Source organism: Camellia sinensis, chromosome 7, assembly GCF_055761805.1.
Source record: "Camellia sinensis isolate YWXY chromosome 7, ASM5576180v1, whole genome shotgun sequence".
NCBI lineage: Eukaryota > Viridiplantae > Streptophyta > Magnoliopsida > Ericales > Theaceae > Camellia > Camellia sinensis.
Genome location: NC_138967.1, coordinates 196722106 through 196748584, shown reverse-complemented (window position 1 = coordinate 196748584; position 26479 = coordinate 196722106). Strand labels below are relative to the sequence as shown.

Below are 26479 nucleotides of genomic sequence, written 5' to 3'. Positions count from 1 at the left end.
CTTATATAGGCTTGATTACCATCTCTTTTTTATTATTTTTTATTTTTTGGATCCCCTATTTTAGTAATGATATGTGTAAACATCTTTACAGTAAAGCATTCTTCATTTCCTTTAGCATCAATTTATTAATTGAATGCTTTGCCACTCTATAGTGAAATAATAATTGTTTCATTGTGAAGTTGTGAAATTGATCCCTATCTGTGCAATATGGTAATATGCTGAAGATTTGTATGGCAGACCCAAAAAAAAATGATTGATGAGAGTTGTGGTTAGATTTTATAGTTTTTCCTCTTATGTTTATGAGCTATTTTCATGCTTTTATTTTAATTTCTCAATTGTAAATAAATCATACATTTAGGTCCTTTAATTATAAAAAAATTGTACAAATTTCTTCCTTCTAAAGGATTCAAAGTGATGCCTATAAAAAGTTGTATAAAACTTTCCCCTTGTGAAAAGGTCCAAAATGTATAATTTTGAAGCGACCTTATAATCAATCTAACAGAAGCTTACGCAATGACATTTATTTATCACGTTCAAATCAAGACATTATATGATATTATTTTAAACGGTAGTACTACATGTATCAATTAAGGTTCGTTTGGGATGTGGGTGGGTTTTTTGGCTTTTTAGCTATTTTAGTTTGAGGTTAAAAAGTCTCGTTTGAGTTTTTTTTGATTTTTTTGACTTTTGTGAGAGAAAAAATGTAATGTTTATGATTTGGATGTGATGTTTTGTCTTACTTGACTAAAAAGTCTATTTGGTTTTTTTGTGGCTATTTTAGCCAAAAATCCTAAGGCTTTTTCTTTCCAAACGAGCTCTTAGTATACCAATTAATGTATCAACATATGTTAATTTTAACACTATGACTCTATTCATTAGACAAATTATAAATATTCAAATTTTTTAATTAATATACTAATAGATAATGTTATATATATATTCATTAATGTATTAATTAATATACTAATAGATAATGTGACATAATTTTAAAAGTTTTAAATATTTATAATTTGTATAATAAATGGGTCAATAATAGTAAAATAACACTTGATACATTAATTTGTACATTAATTAGTGCATGTAACACTCTACCCAAAAAAACAACCTTGCTTCATACACCCAGTGGGGGTCGCGCCCCCAGTGACGTGGCGCGCCCCCACTGGTCAGAAATCAAAAAAAAAAAAAGAAAAACATTTTTTTTCGGACCAACCCCCAGCTGACACCTCACTGGGTGTCACCCCCAGCTGGGGGTAACAAGCATTTTTCCCCAAAAAAAACTCCTTCTCTCTCATCACTCTCTCTCTCTCTCTCTATATATATATATATTAAACCTTTGTCAAACAGTAGTGTCGTCACTGGTAAAGTTGTGAAGGCATGGAATCGAAGGTTTAGGGTTTTCAACTTGATAGCACAGACCACATGGAGAAGAAGTCCAATAAAAAAGAGGTGTTTGTGTTCCACTGCGTCGAGCCCCAAGACCTCGCTCTCAAAATCGCCTCTCAATCTGACCTAATTCACCTTCAATCCATCAACTAGAGGTTCTCTCTCTCTCTCTCTGCCTCTCTAAATATATATATATATATATTTTGATTATTTTCTTGTAATCCCTGTAGATGTTATTCTCTCGTGAAATTCGATTTCGCAGTTTGCATATATGAACCTAATAATATTGCCCAATTTTGTATGTTCTTTGGTAAAGTTTGTAAACTAGAATGCTTGAGTTTTAAGAAATTTATTAGAAGGAAAATGTTTCATTTTCAGATGAAAATGTAGTATGACACTGGTGTTAAATTATGGAGAAATGATAGAACTATCGTGTGCCCAAAAATAAAAATAAAAAATAACTAGTTGAAAAGCATGTTCTGACCTTATTTATTACAACTTGAATGTTTTTAATTATTTTCAATTAACACTGTGGCAGCAAAAACAAATTTGTTTTGTAAAATAGTATTGGATTTTATGTTGCTTTTTAAGGCAAAAAATGTGGAGAATTTCACCCGATGACGGAATTTCACTATCTATGATAATTGGAAATGATATTAAGTAGATAATTCATAAAAATAAAGAAAATATAAATCAATACTAGTGGCTAATACATGCTCTAATATAGTAAGCTACTGGTATCCATCATTTTGCTACATCTAATGGTAACACCAATTAAATGATCAATCAATTTAATAATTTTATAAGCAGGATGAAAGATTAAGCTTGAATCTTGAAGTTTCAAGCCCTAATTGAGTGTATTTAAGTAGGGTCTTCATAACAAGTGCCCCTAGGGAACAAAATATGTTTCCTTAATTTGGATGTGCTAGTTACTTGGGTTTCAAATGAATGTATGTTTACCTCTTAGACCAATTTATAAGTCTCTTAGATTTTTTTGCTGGTGTCATTGGTTATATGATCTAATATTTCATTCTTATGATATATTTATATCTTTTATGAAAATAAGATACTTGTTTCATTTATCTATATTCATACATGTTAATTCTAGGATACACGTGCACAATATACAAAAGTGATATAGTGATACACGATATATATCATGATTCAATCACATTGGTTGTTGTGGAATTGATCATCTGACAAATATGTGGCATTTGTCATGAAACCTCCATAAATATTGAGTTGAGAGCATGGCTTTATATGCATTCCTAATGCAAGTGGTTTTGTGATATGTTATAGTTTGTTTTGTGCAATATGTTTGTGGAAGAATGATGGGGCTTGGTTTTGACATTATACCAAACGACACTGGAAAGAAGTTACACAGACCATGCCATTGGATGGTTGGATAACAATTATACTTTTGTGAGGATAGTTGGAGAGGAAACTCTTGTACATCTTTTGAAGTGATGTCTAATATGAGATAACTTTTGTACTAAGAAAAGTTAACACTTGAAAAGATTACGAATAATACCATAGGAAATCATAGATAAATGTATGCATCATATGCTAGTAGACATTGAATTTGGCTAGATATATTTGTATCTCTCTTTCTAGGTTCTCTATGCCTAGGGCTTCGCATTATGCGAGTTTGTTCCTTTGCATCGACGACTGCAATTCTTCCGGGCCACGGGAATAAAGATGGTGTAGTATGACACCATACGAAGCTGTTCAACAGAGAACAAGTTCTAGCCCATGGCCAATTCCAGCTTAGCCATGTCCCTAGCCATTCTCAATTTGCCCGATTCTGAAAGGGGCCGAACAAGTGAAGCATGCCGGATAAAGAATATCAAAACCCGTGACGCCATGCTCGTGGCAAGTCGACTGCATATGTTTTCTATCCCGGCAGAGACAATATTTACCGAAGAAGGAAAAAGTCGAGATAGGAATTCGCTATGAAAGTGAAGAATGCATTTCTATAATTCTTCCATGTAAGGCGATGAATTATCGTCCATTGCAGCATCCAAACCAAGCCCGCTAAAATTCTGTTCATGAATCTACAGGATGCAATACTCAACACGGTCATGCATGGCTTGGAATAAAGATGTCACTGAGTCGCAAGCAACCCATGCATAGCACCTAGTAATGGAGACAATCTGTCAGAAATGATAGTGGGAAGTCCGATAATCATAGATGAGACGCACGTATGAATTTCTTGATTTGTGCTGGAGTTGCAGGATCTGTTATCTATCGTGCTTCGGGCCCAATAGATATGTAACACCCTAACGCTTTACATGTCATCGATATTGTCTGTTTTGTGCTATGCCCACATGGATTTGTTCTTCCCTGTGGGCCACCTATCCTAAAACTACTCCAGCCTAAGCATACTTAACTGGGGAGTTCTGCTAACGATTTCACCACTCGGGAAAAGGTCTCGATGCCAGATAAGGGTCTATGTTTTTACTTTTCCTGGGAACTCCCCCTCCATTCTCGATGTGGGACACCGGGACCTTACAATCCACCCTCCTTAAGGCTACACGTCCCCGTACAGTAGCCTGCCAGCTCACAAGCCCGCCCACATGCACCGAAAGATGCCAGGGGCTTTGGGCCATGCCCGCACAAATTTGTTCTTCCCAGAACTACTCCAGCTAAAGCACACTTAACTGGGGAGTTCTACTAGAGATTTCACCACTTGGGAAAAGGCGTCGATGGTATATAAGGGTCTAGGTTTTTACTTTTATAGCCCAGAAACTCCCTCTCCATTCTCGATGTGGGACACTGGGACCTTACAAGATATCTGCTACCATAATGTTTTATGTCAATTCATTCAAAAAACTAAAAATAAAAAATTAGAAATAAGGATCACAAGAAGAAACTTCAAAAGGACAGTAGTGCCTTGACGTAGTTACGAGGTTTTCCTTGATAATTCTGAATTCAGACTCCTAGATGAAATTCTTGGTGACTTAGACACAACAAAACAAAAATTATGTCCCCCTCGCTTAGTTCTTGGACTGCAATGCAAAGTTAAACCATTGTTACCTGGGTGCCAGAAACATTTTAGTTTCTTCAAAAATAAATATCTTGATTTTTTAATGATCAACAACAGATAAATATATATATATTATATTAGAAAAGAAGAAAAGTGTAAGACAAACGGGGGGAACAAAGATGAGTCTGAGAAAAGAAAACAAAAATAAAGACATCTAAATTCTCGCACTACAAAATCACATACTCCCCTCATATCTCTAGAGATCATTGCGCGCGTGCGCGCACACACACACACAAAAGAGTGAAATTCCACTAAAAGGAGTGAAGACTGAAACCCAAGAAGAACACTGGCAACAATTTTATCTAATAAATAGTCCACCTCTTCAATCAAATCCTCAAAAAACTTAGCATTATGCTCCAACCAAATAACCTAAAAAACTGCACAAAAACCATAATCCCACAAGAATATTGTTTTATCATTGCACCCAAAACTCCAAAAATCGATCAAAAGCATTTGGGAACATGACGACAGAGCTACCTTACAATCTTGATGTCCAAAAACACTGGATTTTTCCTTAAGTTTCAGATGTGATATTTCATATTTACAAATAGTTTTTGTGCATTAAAAGCTATTGCATCCTCATCCAGATTCAACAACTCAAACCCAGAAAGATTAATGTAAAACTACCTGAGCAAATTTTAAGGGGGGGGAATGATTCTGGGTCTGTTTTGAGCAATATGTTAATGAGCAAATAAAATCAACAAATGTACGGGGATAAAATCTCAAGATATTCAAGTACACTAAAGTTGACAATCCCATGAAAAAGAACAGTGATCCTTAACAAACTATTTTCTATTGTTTCAGCAATTAACAAATCAAGAAAAACCCAAATTCATGTAATCACAAAACATAAGAAATTACATGGTAATTTCAACATTGTGGAAGAAAAAAAAAATCACAACCCATAAATCACCAATCTGTTTTCTACAGTGATCCTTGGCAAACTATTTTCTACTCTTTCAGCCATTAACAAACCACGGAAAACCCAATTTAACCCAGGCAATACAAATAAGAAATCACAGCAATTTCAACTTTTTGAGAAAAACAAACACGACCCATAAATCACCAATCTTCTTATCACGAATCACAATCTATAAAAATGGGAATAAAATCTAACAAAACATTGCGTATGATCCAATGAAAAGAACATAAAAGAGAAATGCAAATCGAATAATAATAAATAAATAAAAGTGATTAACAGAGAAAAGTACTTGCCCTTTTCAATGATCTAAACCTAGTCCCCTTGGTCTTCTTCATTGAGAACCCAGAGAAGCAAAGAAATAACCTCTTTTGAAACCAATAGAGACTTAATAAGCATAGATAGACCAATGTAGAATTGAAATAGCGCAAACCCACCAAAACCCAAAAGCCAAACAGTTGAAGAGGAGTAGTTTAGAAGCATAAGGGTATGGCCTCAAGTGAGCCAAAAGAAATTGAGAAAGAAATCAAAGAAATGCACATATAAGGCAAGACAAAAATCTAATCTTTGAAGAGAAAATGTAGAAAGAGAATGTATTGAGAGACATAATGAGGAGAGAAAGGAGCATAGTGATGATTCAGTGGTAGAGCCTCTCATTTCTTGAACTCATAATTGGATTACCTCTTTTTCCTTAAAATTACTATTGTAAATTGATTCGCATATTTGGTTATCAAAAAAAATCACTACTCAAATTCTTATGATCCGCAAATATATTATATATGAGAAAAATGTTAACTACCAACCAACTAATAGTGGTTAATGTTGGTATGTGTGTAAAAATATATATAACAAAATATGTAAAAAAAAAATAAAAAATTATTTGAAAATATATGCAATATATATTAAAATTGTAATTTTTGAATATTTTATGATTCTCTAAAGATCTCTTTAGTTGTACTTGCACTGCATAGTTGTTTTAATGAATGGCAGAGCTATCTATTTATGTTGCTTTTTTATTTTTTCAAAAATTTCATACCAATAAAAATTGAATCACCAAACATTGAAATACTAATTTGTATGATTAAACTATGCTGTCAGGCTTACATAGCTCCATCAACGAAAATAATAAAATAAAATACTTACATTTGTATTTGTATTTGCATTTGCATTTGCATTTGCATTTACTTTTAAGGATAAAATGGGGGGTTTGAATAGGCCAACATGATTTAAATTTTGTAGCAATGGTTCATAAAGGTAATTGTGTCAATTAACTTCACTTGTTCAAACTAGGTAAACATAACTATGAGAGAGAGAGTGAGTGGGAGCGCAACATGGTGCCTTTCTTGAATGTCATTTATGGGATTGCAGGAGAAACAGAGAGGCTTTGATTTGAAGCATCGCTTTTGAATAAAGTAATCTTATAATACAAATCTTATTCTGTCTTTGACTAATAATAATAAAATCAAATTGGACCGTCTTGTTGCCTTGTCTTTGGGCCATTGTAATTTTATTTTGATAAGTCCAACAGTTGATCTCGTAATTCTTGTTAATATCATCATTCACAAAAATTAAATTAAAATCGAATTGGATTAAGTTTATCTTAAAAATAAAAAATAAGAAATACTGGAAAAAAAAATTTATATATTTTTGTAGAAAAATATGATCTAATTATTTTAACACAATCTAAAAAATGAATGGCTCGAATCACTAATACAAATACTAGTTAGGCAAGGTTAATTGAATAAATATCTTAGTCATATTTATTATTTGTAATGATCCCAAAATCCGTATATGAAATTACCCTTATGCCCTTGTGAGTTAATGCCTTTTTAATTTAATGATATCTGTTTGAATGGAAGAATTATCTATTGGGTCACGGCTTTAAAATTGAAATTACCGACCTTTACAGGTTCAAAAATCACAATTGAGTACTTGGGTATGTTAATGGGAATTTTTAGACCTATTTGGAAAAATTAATTGGAAATCTAACTTGTCTGATTCGTTAATGTACGTTTGGATGGTTAACTTAATATTGCCAATTGAAGGCCTTAGAGGCTTCAGAAACCAGAATAGAGGACATATTTATGATCAGCTCAATTTTTAGAGTCACCTGGGAAGTTTAATTGAAATTTGATTTTGTGCGATTTGTAAGGACGTGTTTGGCCTCCTTATTATGAAAAACTTAAGTGTGTGTATATTTATATATATGGAGGCATGTTATGTGTGTTGGGAACTCCAGATATTTGAGCCAAAAATATCTAAGGTAAAAGAGAAGAGAAACGTGAGAGAGAAAGAGGGAAAGAGACCAAGATTCTTGAAGAAAAAAACAACTCAACAACCATGGGGGTTTGGAGATGATTAAAGGGAATTGAAGAAAGAGAAGGGGAATCAACCATGGAGGCTTGAAGAAATGGAGAAGAATTGAGAGGAAGACCAAGATTGAACTAAGGTATGATAATTTATCTTGAATCCTTGTGTTTAAGACATTAATTTCATGGAATCATAATGATATGGAAAGATTTGAGACCATTTAAGTTAAGGTTCTAAGCATGTATTTAATTGAATTCAATTTAAGGAATGAGACCTTGGGTTCTATGGTTTGTTTATGATTGGGGCTCAATCTTATGAATACCATATGAAATGCACTTTAGAATTGTCCAAAGAATAAAATCAAGCAAGAATTAAGTGAATTTGTGGGTTGTGGGTTGTGTTCTAAGACCCTTGAAGATTATGAAAGATTAAGCATGAATCTTGAACCTTGAAGCAAAGATTGATTTGTTTGAAATGAAAATACAATTGGTTAATGTTAAATTATCATGTTATGGGGCAATTTTACATGTTTTTAAGTGATTTATATTAGAAACTAAGCTTAAGAATGGAAGAACCAAGTGTTGGAGCAAAAAGAGCCATTTTCGGACTCCAAACGGTCCAGAGCTGCACGTGCGGCGGGTCTTCCCGCATGTGCGGCGCTACAGTACCAAAACCAAAATTGAATATGCTAAAAACGCACGTTCTCCCACACGTGCGGCCCCATTCCCGCATGTGTGGCCCTGTTTCCCACACGTGCGGGGGAGACAGCTCTGTTCTGCCAACTTTGAACAAGCATATCTTTTGCATCTAGACTCCGTTTTGAGTGATTCTTGAGCCTAAAATGAAGCCCCGGAAGTCTAGTTTCCAATGGTGGTGGTCTCACTCCCAAATTCTAAATACAGAAATAGTTATGCCTAAATTAGTGAGATTTGCTCACTTTCTGTCTACCGATTTTGTACCGTTTCTTCGTCAGAACCTTTCTCCTATCGCTTCTTCTTATCTTGAGGCATGGATTATAAGCTACGGAGGACTAATGAGTCTAGAACCACCATGACTATTGATTGAAGAATAAGAAAGAGATTGGTTTTATTCTCATATTCTGTTATGTGTATTATGTTTGTATGTCAAGACGAGGACACCGTTCCACCGCTTCAGAGACCTACCACTGTGAGTAATAGTACGGAAATGTACATTTTATTTACCATTGATAATTATTGTTACTAACGCTCTGTTCCTTGTAAGTGTTACACGAACATTTATGACGATTGGAAATCAATGTGAACGTTGAAAAGATTTGCGTACATCGGTATGACTTGGGAATCATTCTGTTTTGTCAATAATGAATATTAACCCTCTATTATTTATCAGCATACTACGTTACTTCAAAAAAAAAAATAGATAGAACTTATGTTCATCCTTGAGCAATGGTATCTGTGTGAATCTAAAATTATTCTGTTGTGTTACGTATGGACCTAAGGTCATTCAGAACCTATGACATGAATACAAAGGTTTAACGTCATTATGCAACCCACGTTAGAATGTGAATTGTTTTGTCTTTGTTAAGTGTACTATAATGACATGATATGATAAGAAATGCTCTATTTTCTGATATGTTACGTTTTGAATCAATGAGTGATTGTCCACATATATATAAGTATTCATGGCATTCTTAGAACAAGGCCCTTACCCGGGGGTAAAAATAATGTGGTCTTATGGCCCTTGCCCGGGGGTAATAATACCGTGATTCATGTATGTTATGCTATACTATGACACCATATGGATGATTCGGTCTTTAAGACCTAAGGATTTCTGGTATGGAACAAAGTGCTGTACGAAATTAAGTGCTGATATATGAGTCACCTCTAGAATCCGTACGAGCCACCTCTTGAGTCCATACATATATGAACTGAGGCCTATGGCCGTTCTGTGAAAGTTAAGAAGCCTACGGCCGATCTGTGACATGTGTGAGGCCTATGGCCAAACTGTGACATCTGGGCCTATGGCCATTCTATATGATCTATTAGTATAAAACAAAGTGCTGCACGGAACTAAGTGCTGCAATGCGAGTCACCTCTAGAATCCGTGCGAACCACCTCTTGAGTTCATACATGCATGAAAAGGGCTTAATGCCATTCTGTTAAAGGGCTTAATGCCACTCTATTAAAGGGCTTAATGCCATTCTGTTTAAGGGTTTAATGCCACTCTGTTCAAGGGCTTAAAGTCATTCTGTTTAAAGACTGGGCCTAAGGCCGTTCTGAAATTAGTACAGAATCAGATTAACTATAAGTTCTCTGCATTTATATACCTTGTGATTCAAGTTAGTTATTGGATTATCACGTACTATTATTCATTGAGCCTTGCTCACTCTGTTTTTATGTATGTTTATGTAGGTGAGCCATCGGGGATTGACACTAGAATTGTATTGGGGTCAACCTGTTTGCCAAGCCGCCTAGGGTACGCCTCCGTGTTGAGGCCTTAATTTTGATTACTGAGAGTTATGTAATTTTTGGAGTCTTATTTAAGTTTGTGTGAGATCTGCATAATTTTGTGATTGTATATGTAATTATGGGAATGTATGTAAATGCTAAATTAATTAAGCCATCATGTATGCACAAGCTCAATGGATGTTACCTTTTATTGATATTGCTTCCGCTTAAGGCCCCATATGTGTTTAAATATTATTCTAAAATTTCTGTTTTGAGGCCTACGTACAGGCCGGTCATGGACCAAACTTTTAGGGGCGGGTTTGGGTCGTGACATTATTATTGTAGTATTGATACACAAGATAATAAAAAGATTAGTGATACATAAATCTAAAATAGATCGAATCTGGCAATTTGGATCTGCGATCTTGGAGCGAATGCGGCAGACGAAGGATTGAAGAGTGGTGACCGCGGATCAGAGGGCAGATATAGCGGATTCAACGTCGTGGAGGGAGGAGAGTTGGGAGAGGAGATCATCATGGCGGGAGAGGACTTCGGAGCAGAGTTGCTTCTCGAGGAGCTGGATATCGTCTTGGAGCTTCTCGGCTCAGATGGCGGCAGAGTCGGAGGAGAGGGCAACAGAGAAGAAGTGGGCGGAGTCGAAATTGGAAGAGAATAAGGCGAAGAAAATTGGATTGGAGGAGAGAGAATCGAATGGTGATGATAAAAATGGAATGGAGGACGGTGGTGCTGTGATGGTTCCGACGGCTGAGGTTGGGGTGGCGATGGCGGTGGCGGTGGCGGTGGTTCTATCTTTGAAGGTTGAGAGGCGTTAGAGAGGCAAAAAGGAAGGAATTGGGGATCTCTAGATCGCCGGGGATGCCGTTGTTGTTCAGACCTCGAAGCTTTTCGCTAGTAGTTTACTCCATGGGCTTATGCTATTATTCTCTTTTATCAACACCTTGTTTTAATTTCAGTTTAGTCCCCTAAATTATATTGTTATGTTTCATTTTTCCCATTAAATTATCAATTTTATCCATTTAGCTTCGGTAATTTCTAATTTTAATTTGTATGGTTCAATAAGGGGTTGTAAACACCCCATTTTTTACCATCCTCAAGACTTGGACGTCATCGCTTGTGCACTCACTTGATTATGACTGCATGTGCTCGTTTTAGTACTCGAAGACCTCAACGGAATGCCCGGCCTTTGAGCCTTTAAACCCTGTCCATTCTGTGCCATATTTTGGACCAAAACCTTGGTGCTCAAGACCCTGGGACCTGCAGGCCTCCTCTGGTGGACTGTCTGCCACCAATTGTGCCCTGTTGGCCACCCTTGTGCCTTGCCAGCCAATAGTGTGGCCTGCCGACCATTATTGGTGGCCTTCCGGCCACATTAGTGGCTTGCCGGCCGCCAGTGTCTTTTTTTGCAAATATTTTGTTGATAGCTGTTCCCGCTGTTGGCACAATGGGCTTTATCTCCCTACACGTGTATGGAGGGATTTATCTCAACCAAATGCATTTTTTTCTATATATAGGGGGTCTCCTCCCCCATTTTTGAGGGTTAGAAATTTTGGAGCAAAAATCTCTTTCTCTCTCTCTCTCTTGCAAATTTGTGCACATTAGTCTTCACACACCACACTTTTGCTTACACCTCCTTAACCAAAGTTGATCATCTTTGAGCTGAGGTTCCTTGAGGCCTTCTTGGAGCTCTAGAAGGTGGTTTTGGCTTGAATTGTTGCCTAAAGTTGATCTTTGCTTCAAGAGGTATAATACTTTCCTTTTAAGCTTGCTTTGCATACTTGTTTTCCTATCTTTTCCCACTGTTTGGGGGCTATTTTTTGGCTATAAAAAAACTCTGTTTTTTGTGGGCTGAAATTGGTAGTTTTAGGCTATTTGAGGTTAGGGGGTGGTTCACTCCTCTTTATTCCTTGTTTGTAAAGCCTTTCCACCTTTGTTTCCCACATTCAAACCATCTTTTTTTTGGGTTTTTGAACACTGAATTTCAGGGTATTTTTAGTGGTAAAAATCATGTATTGAAGCCCAAATTTGGAGGGGTTAGTCTCCTCTCTTTGTGTCTTGTTTGCTAGCCTAGTTAGCTCCATGTGTTAGCTTAATTTTCTAGCCTTTTGTAGCTTAATTCCAACATGTTTTAGTCTCTAATTTGGACTGTTTAAACTCTGTTTTTGGCTGGTTGTTGCATTTAAGTCTTGTTTTGCATGCTTCTAGTGTAAGTGTCCTCACAAGCTTGGTGTTTTAGGCCTTTAGACACCACTTGTTTGAGTTGATTGAATATTTTTAGTGCTTTTCTCACTTAATTTCAACACTCATTAATCTCTACAACCTCCCTCATTTCTTGACTCTTTATTTTCTTTAAAGGTTGTTTCAACCTTAGGGTTGTCTAAGCTTGAGATTGAGGTCCATGCTAAATGGTTTAATCCTCTTTTGGAGGTTCATTATCAACGGCATGACACCTCTCTCTTGCCTTAAACCACCCATTGTTTGACACTTCCTTCTCTTTTAGAGGACTACTCACCAATGGACTTAATTGGTTAAAGAATGGTTGGTAATCTAAAATGAGTAAATAAAAGTTGAAACTAAAATTGTAAAAGATAAGAATTTGGTTGTGTTTTGGTGTGTTCAAATCAGACGTTAATTTGAACATAAAGAAAATTAGGGCATTTCATACTCAAAGTGATAAAATGTGCCGATTTTCTAAGGTCTCCATTGCCCCTGATCATGCATGATAGAGTGAAGGTTTTGGGTCTTGTTTGTGCATTTATTGAACTTGTGCATCTTGGTTTTTTAGCCATCATGAAATGAAATTGCTTGATTGATGGTTTGAGGATCAAGTGTGTCACTCTTTTGAGATGTTTTGATGATAAGGAGAGATATACAGTACAAATAATCTGTGATAATACCCTCTCTTTGCCATGTTTGCTCTCTGTTGTAGCAAGGAATAGTGCATCATTAGTGGCCGACCGGCCACTATTTCTAGCTGGCAGGCCATCAGTGTTAGACAGCAACCCCCCAATGCTGGCCGGCCGGCCAGCACTTCTGGCATGCCGGTCACTAGTGAATTTTGAGCAGAATGCTTGTGAAATAGAGTAGAATTGATATGGAGGTGGAAAACCAGTGCAAAGGTTGTGCAACAGAGTAGTTAATTAATTAGTTTGCACTGTACTTATTTAATTAGCTTAGAATAGTTAGTTAAGTTATTTCATTCGGTTTGTAATAATTAGCTTAATTAGCTTAGTTTAGTTAGCTAGTTAGCTTAATTCATTCGGACCCTCCTGCTCGAGGGCATCAATGTTATAATGATGTGTATGTCTTCCAACCCCACATCTTTCTCCCTTTTATTTATCCACTTTTGACAGTTAGATTAGGGGCATCACGTTTCAATTAGCATATCGCATGTTTGCATCCATTCATTTGTATTGCATACACCAAGGCTCGGTTCATCATTCTAACTGCATTGTCATTTCAATATATTATTGAAATACGTGCTTAGAACGCATGTTATTAAATCAATTCATATGCCATGTTTAGTAGCTGAGCTATTAATTGCATATTGCATAAGTTAGGGATCATGCATATTTTCCTAACTCTTTTGTTTCATCTTAGCTTGGAGTACTATGTGATTTTTTAGTGCTTTAGCATATTTGCATGAGTGTGAGTGACTTCCATGACTAGCATGCTTGCCATGAGGCTAAGTGCTTACTTGCTGAACTGTTTGAAAGCCTGTGGATGAAGGCTTGTTGCTTGAATTGGAATGATTCAATAAATGTACATTTAAGCCCACTTGACAAATTCACAAACTTTAAGCCCACTTTGTTAAGTGGCAAAATCAAACTGTTCTTCAAAAAAACAAACATGAAATTAAATTGTTCCAATTCGGACAAACTAGTCTATACTTGCTTGCGTGCGCATCACATAGTAATGCTAGCCTAATAAATTGGAACAAAAGCATATAATATTGATGAAAATCATATCATGGTTAGTAGATGCCGATCTTTGATAGGGTGAGCGAGGGTGCTCAATTCATGACCTTCCACTCTCGTATCTAAGTTCTCAAGCCGAGGCAACTTTGGTGATGACGAACGCGTGGCCTTTGGCACGAGTCATGGGTTTCCTAGATTTTCCAAAAATATTTAAGTGGCGACTCTATATCTAGCAAAGCAGTCCATTTTTGACATTTTTGATTCAAAATCAATTTTCCAAATGATTTGTCGTATTTGGACTCTTTGGAATTATCAATTTCACATTGCACTTGTGAAATTAGATTCAAAACTTTGGGAGTCCGAACTGTAGGGCTTATATTCGAGCTTTCGAAAGGGGGCGCGAAAAAGTTGAGCTACAGGGGTGCTTGTGCAAATTATTGTGATACAAAGTTAACTCAATAGTTGAGTGAGAAGAGAGGTGACAAGGAGTAGTGGTGGTGAAAAACGTAACAAAATGTAATATAGTAATACAAGAGATAATTTGTGACAGTTAGAATAAAGAATGATGAGTTAAATTTTTTTCGTTTCTCTACTTCTTTTTTTCATAATTTTTTACGATCTTGGGGACTAACAATCACAATGGGATGCCTCTTACGAACTAATTGTCCAAGTTAATGGTCGGGCCTTAAACCTAAGGCCCAACCTCACTCGAACCAAGCTTCTTATGACACAAACTAGGGGTGAGCAGCAGATATACCGATTCGCCCAAACCGACCAAATCAAAATAGATCCGCCGCATTTTGGACATATGCGTGATGACGAGCAGACGGTTGCAGATTATTTTTTTTCAATCCGCCTAGTTTTGGACGGATAGCAGATCTGAGGGTCATTTGGCCGTAACCGAACCGCCAAATCACGAGCACCCCTAGCAATTTGTAAGACTTTGTATTTTCAATTGAAAATGAGTTTAAATATTCTGTTGAATATATTTTGTTGAAAAAGAGTTTTCAACTTGAATATATTTTTTGAATTGAAAAAAATAAATATATTATTTATCTATATTTTTTGGTTTTTAAATCTAACTCTAAAAATAATAAATAAATAAGATGATATATGCTGGTTGGTTTTTGTTTTCAAAAATAGATATAGATGTAGAGACATACAATCTCTGCAACTGTTCTGTTCATGGTTTTGGTGGTTTGAATTATTTTTATATTTTAAGAACCAAATATTATAATACTTTATGTGGATGAGACATGTTGCGATTGTAATATGTGGATGAGGCATATAGCGAATCCGGTTTTAATACGACACTTGTTGCATTCTGAACTCGGGCTTATGGTTTCTGAATGTTGTTCATTGTGGTTTTTCCCTTTATTCCTCCTTAAATGTGGTTATTAGATTATAGTTGTGCGCTTGGAACAGGTTGGTTGCTTGATTTTCCAAACCTTTGTTGCCCAGATTTTTGCTCATTCCCTCAAACGGCCATTCTTGCGCTCGAGTGGGCTTTGCAAACTCTCAGTATTTTTACAGTCCTGCAAATACTGGAAGAGTGCATTCTATGCTCAAGCGGCATTTCCTATGCTCGAGCGGATGGGTGCTCGAGCGTCCAATCTTGAGCTCGAGCGATGTCTTTCGTCTGCAAAACTTCTGAAAGTGTGCATTCTGCACTCGAGCGTCACTTCTTGCGCTCGAGCAAACTACGGGTGTATTAATTCGTAACAGCCACATTTTATATCATTTTTTCATTCATTTCTCTCTCTAAAACTCTCCAAACCGCTAGATCTTGAGTTTCTCTCTCTAACACTCATCTTCTCTCTATACTTTCACCTAGATCCATTGAGTTCTCCACCCCGATGTCTTTGAGAAAAAAGTAGAGCGTCTCAAGATCTTCATTTTGATCCGAATAAAGTTGGGTTTGAGCATCTTTGGAGTTTCATCCTTGCCTTGCTGGTCTTCTCTCTTTGAGGTAGGGATTTTCTACACTTTCATATGGGTTTTAACTTAGTTATTCGTTGTTGTGTAACAATTGTGGGATATGGAAGTGTTATGGGCAAACCTAGGGTTTAGGTTTAAAATCAAAAGAGGGGTTTTTGAGTGAGTATGATATAAAGGGTTATGGGGTTTGAATATGAGGTATCTTGTGGCAAAGTAGTTGATTTTGGCCTTTGGATTAATATTTGGGAAGGGTGGGTTTGCCCTAAAATGATTCAAATATTTATTTTGTATAAATAAATGACATTGGACAAATATTGAAATAAATGGTGGAGTTGGATATGTATTACCTCACTCCTTTGGAAATTTTAAATAAATTATCTGTCTTGAGATTGAATATCTGTTTAGAAATAACTGTATTAGACTATCAATGGAGGATAGCTATGATTGTTGTAGAAATTACATCAGGATTAAGTGAATTAAAACTAATCTATTGTTGGTTATCATTGAATATGACTATGTTTTAAATATTGTATATGTATGATGTTTGGGAGGAGAAAAGGGATGTACTCCATGTTTGGGAGGAGATAGAGGATGGAATCCATTGAAATTAAGTTGGCCAGAGTGTCTTGGGTGAAAGTCTCAAAACTGCACGTATACATGGGTGTCGATCCCGCGGATGAAATTTTCATAAAATGGCAGATTGAAGTGTTTGTGTGGTATTTGTGTTGATTGGAGAACCACTGTGTTATAGTCTCAGTTGGGTTGTTGAAAGATAATGAAATTGGCTCGTGAATTGAAATGAATTTAAGGAAAATGGATTAAGATATGATCTCGGTACTTTATGATTATATAAAATGTGAATGTTTTGTCACAGGCATTATATGTGCACATTGTACTTGTATCTTTGTTAAATACAACCTATAAGCGGAAGGATAATAGAAATATCATGCCTTCATTCATCAGAGTTCGTATACAAAAGACAACACATGCGATATAGATTCATAAATTGTTCATCCTGAATCTACAGCATATGTTACAATGATAAGAGAACTGTGCAACCCGACTTTTCGTGCTCCTTTCAGAAGACGAATAGCCCTACAGTTCGGACTCCACTTGTGGTTCTGAATCTGATTTCACAAGTGCAATGTGAAATAGTGAAACACACAAAAAGAGTCCAAATCTGGAAATTCTTTTTGGAAAATCAATGTTTGAATCAAATGCCAAAAATTGACTACTTTGCCAGATTACAAAGTTGTCACCTAAATATATTTTTTAGGAAATTTTGGAAACCCGTGACTTGTGCCAAATGCCATTAGTCTGTCATCACCAAAGTGTCTCGGCTCAGGAACATAGGTATAAGAGGGGAAGCTCATGAATTGAGCATCCCACTTGCCCGATCAAAGATCGGCCTCTACTAATGATGATGTATTTTTTTTTTTTTTACATTATATGCTCTTGTTTCGATTTATTAGCTATTTTTACTATGTGATCCACATACAAGGTATAGACTAGTTTACAAGAACTGGAACACTTGATCTCATGTTTTATTTGAAATTGTTTTTGTGAATTCGCCACTTGAAAAAGCTGGCTAAAATGGACATTTAATCACGCCATCCCAATTCAAGAAACTAGCCTTCATCCATAGGCATTCAAACAATTCTATCATTTAAGCAATTAGCCTCATGGAAATATGCTTGATATTATAACACTAACACACAGTGCATCATGCTAAAACTCAAAATTACTTAGCTAGTACTCCGAGCCAAAACAAAGCAAAATAATTAGAAAACATGCATGTTCCTAACTAATGCAATATGACTAAATGCAACTCATACGTTATGTAATTTTAATAGGCTCGGCTATGAACATGGCATATGATTCCATTCAAAACATGCGATAAAGCACAAAGTCAGGCAATGAATTTAAACATTTGGTTAGTATGATGAACCGAACTTTGAATGCATGCAAGACAAGTGGATGCAAAGCATAAAGATGCTAATTTGAAAAAATGATGTTCTATACTAACCATCATAAGAAAGTAAGTACAAGGGAGAAAGACGTAGGGTTTGAAGACATACAACATATTATAACATTGCCCTCATGCAAGAGGGTGCGAATCAAAGTCCGAAAGTCCGAATTAAACTAATTATTACAACCCGAATGAATAAATAAGCGAGGCTAATTAACTAACTAACTATGCTATTGCAACAAGGACAACCACGATAAACGAATTCGCTATTTAAATTAATTAACTACAATAATTACAAAGGGACAATAATAATAAATTAATTACAACACTACAATACCAATCATGATGTAAGCAATGATGCGCAACGGTTGCATGCATGCACATGCACAATATTCAAGAACAGCTCTGTCTGCCCCAGCCTTGCTCTGTTTCACCTGAGCCACTGCTCTTTATTTTCTGCAAAAAAATACACTGCTAACCAAACATTGAGGACCAGCCGGCCCTCAATGAAGCTCGGTTGGGCCTAAAGAAGACCGACCGTGCCTTAATTTTGTGCAAAACATTGTTTTGTGTATTTAAGTGAAAAACAGTGCAGACAGAGTGATCTGGACTCTGTTTGTCCCTCTCACACTTCTCTGTCATGGGAAAGTCTCGAGAGAAGGTTAGAATTGTTTCCAAAACCATCAATGAGCAAATTGATTGCTTGATGATTTCAATGTACAATTTAGACAAAAATCGATAAATGGAATAAATAACAACTACCACTCCATCTTATCATAGAGTGAACTCAAAGAGAGAGGTGGAGACGCTTCAAGAATCATCAAAATGCCATGAATTAGCATATAGCCACTCTTGACTCGATAAACTTAGCATAACACCCGGCCAAGCCCAATCAATATGACTCATGTTCTTTATATGCATTGGTTGCTTTTAAACCAATTTTGTTAGTCATTTCCATTCTTTAGTCCATTTGTCCGAAGTGATGATTAAATCCTCTAAAAGGAGAGAAACATCAAACGGGAAGTAATTCTCAACATGAAAGAGAGATTACGCTGTTGACAATGAATCTCCGTAGAGATTAAGCCATTAAGCGTGGATCTCTAGTTCATGTGTTGAATGACCGTCAACCGATTGAAATAACCCTCAAATGAAAGAAAGGAATTGCAAGTTGATTCTTAAAATGAGGTTATTAACATGAAAGTTAGACAAACAAAGGCTAAGAATAACACAATACAAGCTATGTACAAAGACCAATGCTACAACAAAGAACTAATCAAAACTTGAATCAATTAAATATAATAGGACAACCCTAAAACAGTCTTTAATAAGCCAAAATAGTGGCTGAAAATGCAAGAAAAGAACTCAAAAAAGCTAAACAAAAGGTAAAGACAATGAAGCTATGTAAACAAAAACAAGGGGGGGTGGTCCACCCCTCTAATTTCAAGACTTCAAACCATGTTTTTTGGCCTTAGTTCAACTCTGAAAATCAGTTCAAAAAAAAAAAAAAGTAAAAGAGTGTAAAGGAATCAAGGGTTGAGTTATCAAGATAAGTGCAAATAAGGGTGTTAACCTTACCACCTTTGGTAGCTTATCCAAACCCAAGTTCCAATACTTTAAATGGATGCAAAACATCACAAGAATACAAGAAATAGATAGAAATGAGATAAGCAAAAGCAAGAACAAGAGTTGCAAGCTTATACCTCTCAAAATTGAGTAAGCTTTGGTTAATGATCAAACTCACTCTTGACACACTCTCAAACTTGAATTATTCTTTTCGAAGGTCAACCAAGACTCTAGGATGATGAGACAAGGTTGTGTATGGTGTATATCGATGATACAAGGAAGGTAGGTTAACTCAAAGATAGCTTGCAATGGAAGAAGGAGGAAAAAGGAACTCTCTATGTGTATAGGCTCTTTCTCAGTTGTTCAACGCTCAAAACAGAAGTATATGGTCATTTATATTGAATTTGAGCTAGAAATATCATAAATATCTTCAAAAATGGACAGCTGGCGGGCTCCGACCCTCAATAGCCACGGCCGGCCCTCAATGAGGCACGGTCGGCCTCAATGAATTCCCCTGTTTCCTATTTCAATCTTAACATATGGTGGCACAAGGTGTATAATGAATTTCTTGGGTATGATCAGTGGGAATATGGAAGGTTTGGGGTTGTTTGGGAGCTTAAACAAGGCTCCTTGGTTGAGACCTCGAACCATGCACAATACCACTTTCATCATCAAATGCATCAGAGAAAGCGCTCGAGCCTTGCGGGAGGTCAAAAATGGGGTGTCCATAGTTGCCCTCTTTGACAGAGCTCGAAATCATAACGTGACATGAGTGAATGTCAAAGCCCAAAGATGACCTATTTGACAAGGCTGCATGGCTTGAGCAGGAAATCAAGACATAAATGCAAAAATTGAACTTGGGGAAAAATGCAACATGAAATGCAGCAAATAACTTATGATCATGCAATAAAACTTATGTAAATGAAGCAATGAAACAACACTACAATCTAGACAAGAATGCAACTTTTGAATAAAAATACAAAACAAAGCAAAACAAACCTCGACGTGTTTCACATGGAACGAAGCAAACAAATGGGCACGCCTCGCGTGAAAAGCACAAAGAGAGCACAAACCAACCTACGTCTTACGTAGAAAGGATATAAGAAAATACAAACCTAACTACGCCTCGCATAGAAAGGGGAAAGGGCAACGTAACCATCGAGTGCACCCGAGGTCTCAACCGAGATCCTAACGCGTCTCACGCAAGAGGAGGAACGGTGGTGTGAACAGACAGGCACACCTACTATTTTTAATCAGGGTACAATCCTAACGCATTGCACACGAGAGGAGGAAAGGCGGTGTAAACACCGGGCGCACCCAATTTTTTAACCAAAGGTACAATCCTAACGCGTCACACGTGAGAGAAGGAAAGGTGGTGTGAACAAAAAGGCGCACCTGCCATTTTTAACCAAGGGTACAATCCTAACGCGTCATACGCGAGGGAAGGAAAGGAGGTGCAAACAAACAGGTGCACCTACTGTGTTTAACCAAGGGTACAATCCTAACGCGTCACACGCAAGAGGAGGAAAGGAGGTGTGAACACTGGGACACGCCCAATGTTTTTAACCAAAGGTACAATCCTAGCGCGTTGCACGCGAGAGGAGGAAAAGTGGATAAACAAATCGCATAAGTAGGAATGAGAAATAAACGTGGATTCTACACAGAGAGGCATAAAAATCAAAACAATCAAAGCAGTGCAGTAAAGTGGAAGCCAATTTACGCACGTGTTGAAATAATGAGCACAACACACCGAGCTTCAATTTGGTTGTAAAACAGACAATGATTTTACTATGGCACGAATGAGTTTAACTGGAACTTCTCTGAATGAACCGTACATACAATATCATTTGTTCACGATATAACAAAACAACAAAATGAACAATGATTCAAACAAAGCATATTATAAACAACTCGGAATAGTTTAAACAAATTAAAAGTTTTGAACAAACAAGTTTAAACAAGTAAGCTTAAACAAAACAAATGCGCTCACACAATAATAACAACAAGGAAACGAACAAAAAACCTTTCTTTTCTTTTCCACTCTCTTTATATTTTCTTTATTTTTATTTTCTTATTCAACTCTTTTATTATTGGTTTTTCTTTTTTCTTCTTTTTTTTCTTTTTGTCTATTTTGAACTTTCTTATTTTCAACTCCATGATACAAGAAATAAATAACAAAAAGGAAGAGAGAGAGGGAAAGAACAAAACTGAACTTTGTTGTCATTGAGAACCGGCCGGGCCTCAGTGAAGCACGGCCAGGCATTGCAACAACTGGCTGGGCCTTGATAGCGGCAGGAGCAGTTTCGGCCTTTCCTCGCGATTTATTTGTTTAAAACAAACCCAAACCCTATTTCCTCACACCTTTTCATTCGAAAATCATTCCTCTCTCTTTCTAGCTTTCCTCTTTCTCTAGATTTCGTCTTTTCCTTGCGTTTCCCAACAAATCTCGTCATTTTTTCTTCAAAAACCCTTCATTTCCTCTACATTTTGAATCGATTGGATTTTGAATTGGTCAAGTTTTTGGGTTTCTCATTGTTTTTGCCTTGTTTCTCATGGGTTTTCTTGGTTTTTTGGGGACTCAGTCTCGTGTTTTCACTTTCCCCTCTCATTTTCTCTCTCTGAGGGCTTAACCCTTTACATTTTTCTTGCTTTCTCTTCATTTCATCCACTCTTCTCCATGGCTAGTGACGAAGTTCCCATTCCAGACCCCGTCATTGGTATTGCGGTTGCCCGAGGCGCTGACATGGAAGCCAAGGAAGCCCCCACATTGCCTCCCCTCGTTGATAGGCCATTTGACACGACCACATACCAACCACGCACACATGTTCCACCCCCATGTGGCATTTTGAGATTCGAGGACCTCATCCCCGGGATAGACAAGGATATCTTACTGCAAGAGCCCACGGAGCACTTATCCGCCAATTCCTCAACAGTAAGCAACTTCCCTTTGTGTTGATGCATTGTTGAATCTCACAAGCGGACCACTAGTTAAATGCCATATCTTTCCTATTTGCAGGTGATTGCCAGGAGGATTGGTAGATACGGATCCATATCCAGGCCTTGACGCTGGTATGAGAGACTGCCCACGGAGGTCCATGCACTAGTTGACGCAACTGGCTTTGGGCCCTTCTGCTCAGGGCTTATATAGATGAGGGTCGAGTCATTGTTCTATGGGGCCTTGGTCAAGAGATGATGGGACACCACAGATTCATTCCATTTCTCATCAATCGGGGAGATGACTCTAATCTCGTACGACTTTGCAATGCTCACCGGCCTATGGGTTAGAGTTGGCAATCCGATCCCATATGATCCTGACATGAAATAGTGGAGAGCTATACAACGTCAACTTCTTAGAGCGATCCCAGACACCACCAGCCACAGGATGGTGAGGTATAGTTAGTTCTTCGAGTACTTCTCCAACTTGTAGTCCACCACTCTAGATGAGGTCGCCCAGTACACCTGTGGCTTCCTCATGTATCTCCTCAGTACTACCCTCTTTGTGAACAGGAAAAATTCCATAGGGTTATATCTTCTGGGGGCACTAGTCCACCTCCCCCAGGTGGCAAAGTACGGCTGAGGTGGCATCGGCCTGGTCACCTTATACTGTTACATGAGCTCCGTCTCCTGCCGTAAGGCATATTCACTAGGCGGCTACTAGAGGGTTTGGGAGGTACGCCTCGCACTTATCTTTTTTGTGCATTGTGATCATTTTGCATTTTCTGTTCATTTGTATTCCATTTTCTACTTATCTACTTCATCCATCTTTTTCTGTTTGCAGCTCTGGGTTTACACATACTTCACTTCTCTGCCTCCAGTCCTGGTGAGGCCGATAGAGTTGTCAGTACCCCGCTCATGGTACTATAACTCCCGATTTGAGCGCCACTGCCGTGTAGACCGAGACTTCCCTTACTTCCACTGCTTCTTCGACACGATCACTACATACTAGGTAACAAAATACCAACCTTTAACTGTTATATACTGTAAGAAAACTGCACTGTTTCCCACACTATACGGTCATTCTCATACTGTTGCTTCTACACCACACTGATTTCTTACACTGCGTTGATTTCTCACACTACACCGATTTCTCACACCGTAATGATTTCTGACACTACACTGATTTAACACACTACACCGATTTCTCACACTGCACTGATTTCTCACACTACACTGATTTAACACATTGCACCAATTTCTAACATTTGCATTGATTTCCGACATATGCACTAATTCAATGGGTTGACTGGCATCCCTGGGCGGGCATTCCTCAAGTGTCGAGGACGTCCTATGTCGCGGCATGGCATGCCTCTACCGTGCGGATTCTATTCAAGGGCCTCTTTGGTCAGGCTTACTATCTATGAGAGAGGCTCATCCGCCAGACGCGGGGCGTCGCTGATCCTAACATTCCACATCCTCCTCTAGTCATGAGGGTAGTTGATGAGCTGCCGGACGGTCCTTAGCTTGACCTCCTGATGTTAGGAGAGGATGGTGATCATCATCATGAGCCCGGCGACTTCATCACCTTCCTACACATTCAGGTATGGCGCCTTTTACCCCGGGAGTGGTTCGCGCTGTGTCGAAGGTTACTACTACTGCTGCTGCTGTGGTTGGTGATGTGTTTGCTGGAGGTGCCCCTGCCATTGCTCTCATTCCTGGGTTTCCCGTGATTCCCACTGAGATCATGTACATGCATCCAAATGGAGTGATCGAGCAGATTCTGTTTGAGCATATCGATGAGAGGAATCGTAAGCTAGCGTTCACCCATGGCATCGAGTAGTGATACATTCCTTTATGCTTCTACTTACTGTACTTTGTCTTGTTTTGTTTTCTACTATTTATGTTCATTGTTCTCTATCACTTTTGTCTACCTTTCTCAAATTCTGTTCCTTTTGCAGATACCCCGGGCGTATGCTGATGACCTCCTTCGTACGATCAACCGACTACTCCTCATGGTATGGAGGAGGCAGACCGCCTTAGTCATACATGGGATTGAGGTACATTCTATCTATAGTTCACTATTGTAGCCATACTATTTACTCATGTTAGTTCATACTAATACCTATCCTCTTTTCAGTTTGAGCCGGCACTAGCAGTGCCTGCAGGACCTCCTTTAGCCAGCAGATAGAGACGGGGCCCAATAAGGGGCTGAGGGGGAGCCAATCGAGGGAGAGGCTGAGCGAGGCAGCGCTCATCTTCCGAGGAGTCTTTTGAAGGGTCTACGACCCTCGAGGACAAGGGAGAGGAGGTTGACTTGCAATCCAGCAGCCCCAGCGACGATAGTGATGCACCTCCTCCGCAGCCGAGGAGGAAGAGGGCGAGGATGGGCTATTGACGAGGGCGACGACTTTGTTTTAGTTTTTGTTTTTGTTGTTTTTGCTTCATAGTTAAAGACCAGCTTCAGATAGACCCTTTTGTTTTGTTTGAAAGATTTTTTTTTTTGTTTTATTGCTTTGTAAAACGATGATCGGGGTTGAACCTACCAGTTATAGAAGACAATTTTTTGTTGAATGACTTCCTTGCATAATGTGATGAATTGTATTTGCATGTGATGAATGGTGTAACCCTTGCATGATAACTTCACATAAGACTTGCTCTTGCATTCATTCTTGAATCGGATAACTACCCACAACCGAACAAAATGTGAAGTTACCAAAATAAAATAACAAGAAAACAAGAAAACAAAACAAGAAAACAAAATAAAAACAACTCAGAAAATACCAAAAAATACTTGGTACAAACAAAACAAGACTCAAAGTACAACTGTGGTATGTTAAGGAAAAAGTTAGCATTTCCTGCAGCCGCACTGATTCTGAAACGTCATTTAGACCCAGCTGGGCCTAAATATGCAAGGCTAGGCTTCACTGAGGCACAACCGGGCCTCAATGTGACGTCAGTCAGTGCTGCCCAGCTGTTATGCACTGCTCCTTCTCATCCTCTATAAATAATGCTATCATGCTATTTTTCTGGTAGAATAGCAAGTCTTTGATATTTTGCTCTCAAAATGGAGACATTGTGCAACAATAGGCTCCGAGACTGGATAGCCACTTTGGACGGCTCGAAAAAAGTGAATTTTCACGATTTTGGCCTAAATGCCCTTTTTTCTCTGAGTTGCACTTCTCTTTGTTTTCCATTCCTTCATGTCGTTGTTCGATGTTAGAATCTGATCACACATGTTTCAATTCGGAGCACAAGAGGTGTGTCCGACAGTCGAGGAATTTCAAGCCTCGATGGAGTCCCGACGCGACGAAGAAATCATACTGCAGCCCCGTTTTGGCCATGCCCAAGCTTTGGGACAGATGTGTGGGTTGCCATTACTCGAGGCTCAGTCTTTTGCACATGATGGGAGGCTAGACATCCTCGGTTTAGTTCATTGATTTTCTACCATTGGAGACAGAAGTGACCTTCTTTGGCAAGGCCGCCGGTGACATGCTGTCTGTTTATGCCTTCTTGCACAGTTCCTCCTTGCCCCTAGTTTCGGCAGAGCTAACATCCAGTTGGTCGAATTAGCTCAACATCTAAAAGACGGTAAGAGTTGCATGGGTTTGGCACTGGTCGAAACCTTAATGGGTTTAGATGCTTTACGCCGAGGAGAGACCACCCGGCTAGCAGGGAGTCAGCTACTTCTCCAGGTATTATTTTCCACCCTTCTAATTTATGATTCTTACATCACTCAACACTCATTCTCTATTTTTCTCTCATAACCCCTTTCCTTACTTTTTTTTCATCGTACACCTCTTTATTCTTTAATCTCTCTTATTTTTCATCCCTCCCCAGGTATGGCTCATGGATAAACTGCAAGTAGTGGATCCTTGCCCCAAGTACTCGGCCCGAGCTTACTTCTTTCGTCAACAGCTAGTGGACTTCCCCTCAGAAAGGTTGTGGTGTGATTGGATGTCTAGCCGATCCGCAGCTGACATAACGTGGTGTTTCCCTTGGCTTAATTTGGCAGAGATGAGCTACAGCATGTCCCGACAATGGGGTGTAGAGTTG

The 26479-nt window shown here is 38.1% G+C and overlaps 1 protein-coding gene across 4 annotated transcripts in view; it reads left to right on the top strand.

Moving 5' to 3' along the window:
* The first annotated feature begins 1291 nt into the window (after window positions 1-1291).
* The window catches only part of LOC114322985 (uncharacterized), a 50407-nt gene continuing 25219 nt past the window's right edge, over window positions 1292-26479 (top strand). The window contains exons 1-4 of one of the 4 annotated variants that reach the window (XR_014336673.1): window positions 1301-1538; window positions 10049-10112; window positions 24385-24483; window positions 24564-24997. The gene's annotated coding sequence lies outside the window, so the exon portion shown is untranslated. Of the gene's footprint in view, window positions 1539-10048; window positions 10113-17865; window positions 23160-23267; window positions 24263-24384; window positions 24484-24563; window positions 24998-26479 lie in introns of those variants that run through there. The other 3 variants (XR_014336674.1, XR_014336672.1, XM_082880340.1) reach the window with 3 other exon arrangements.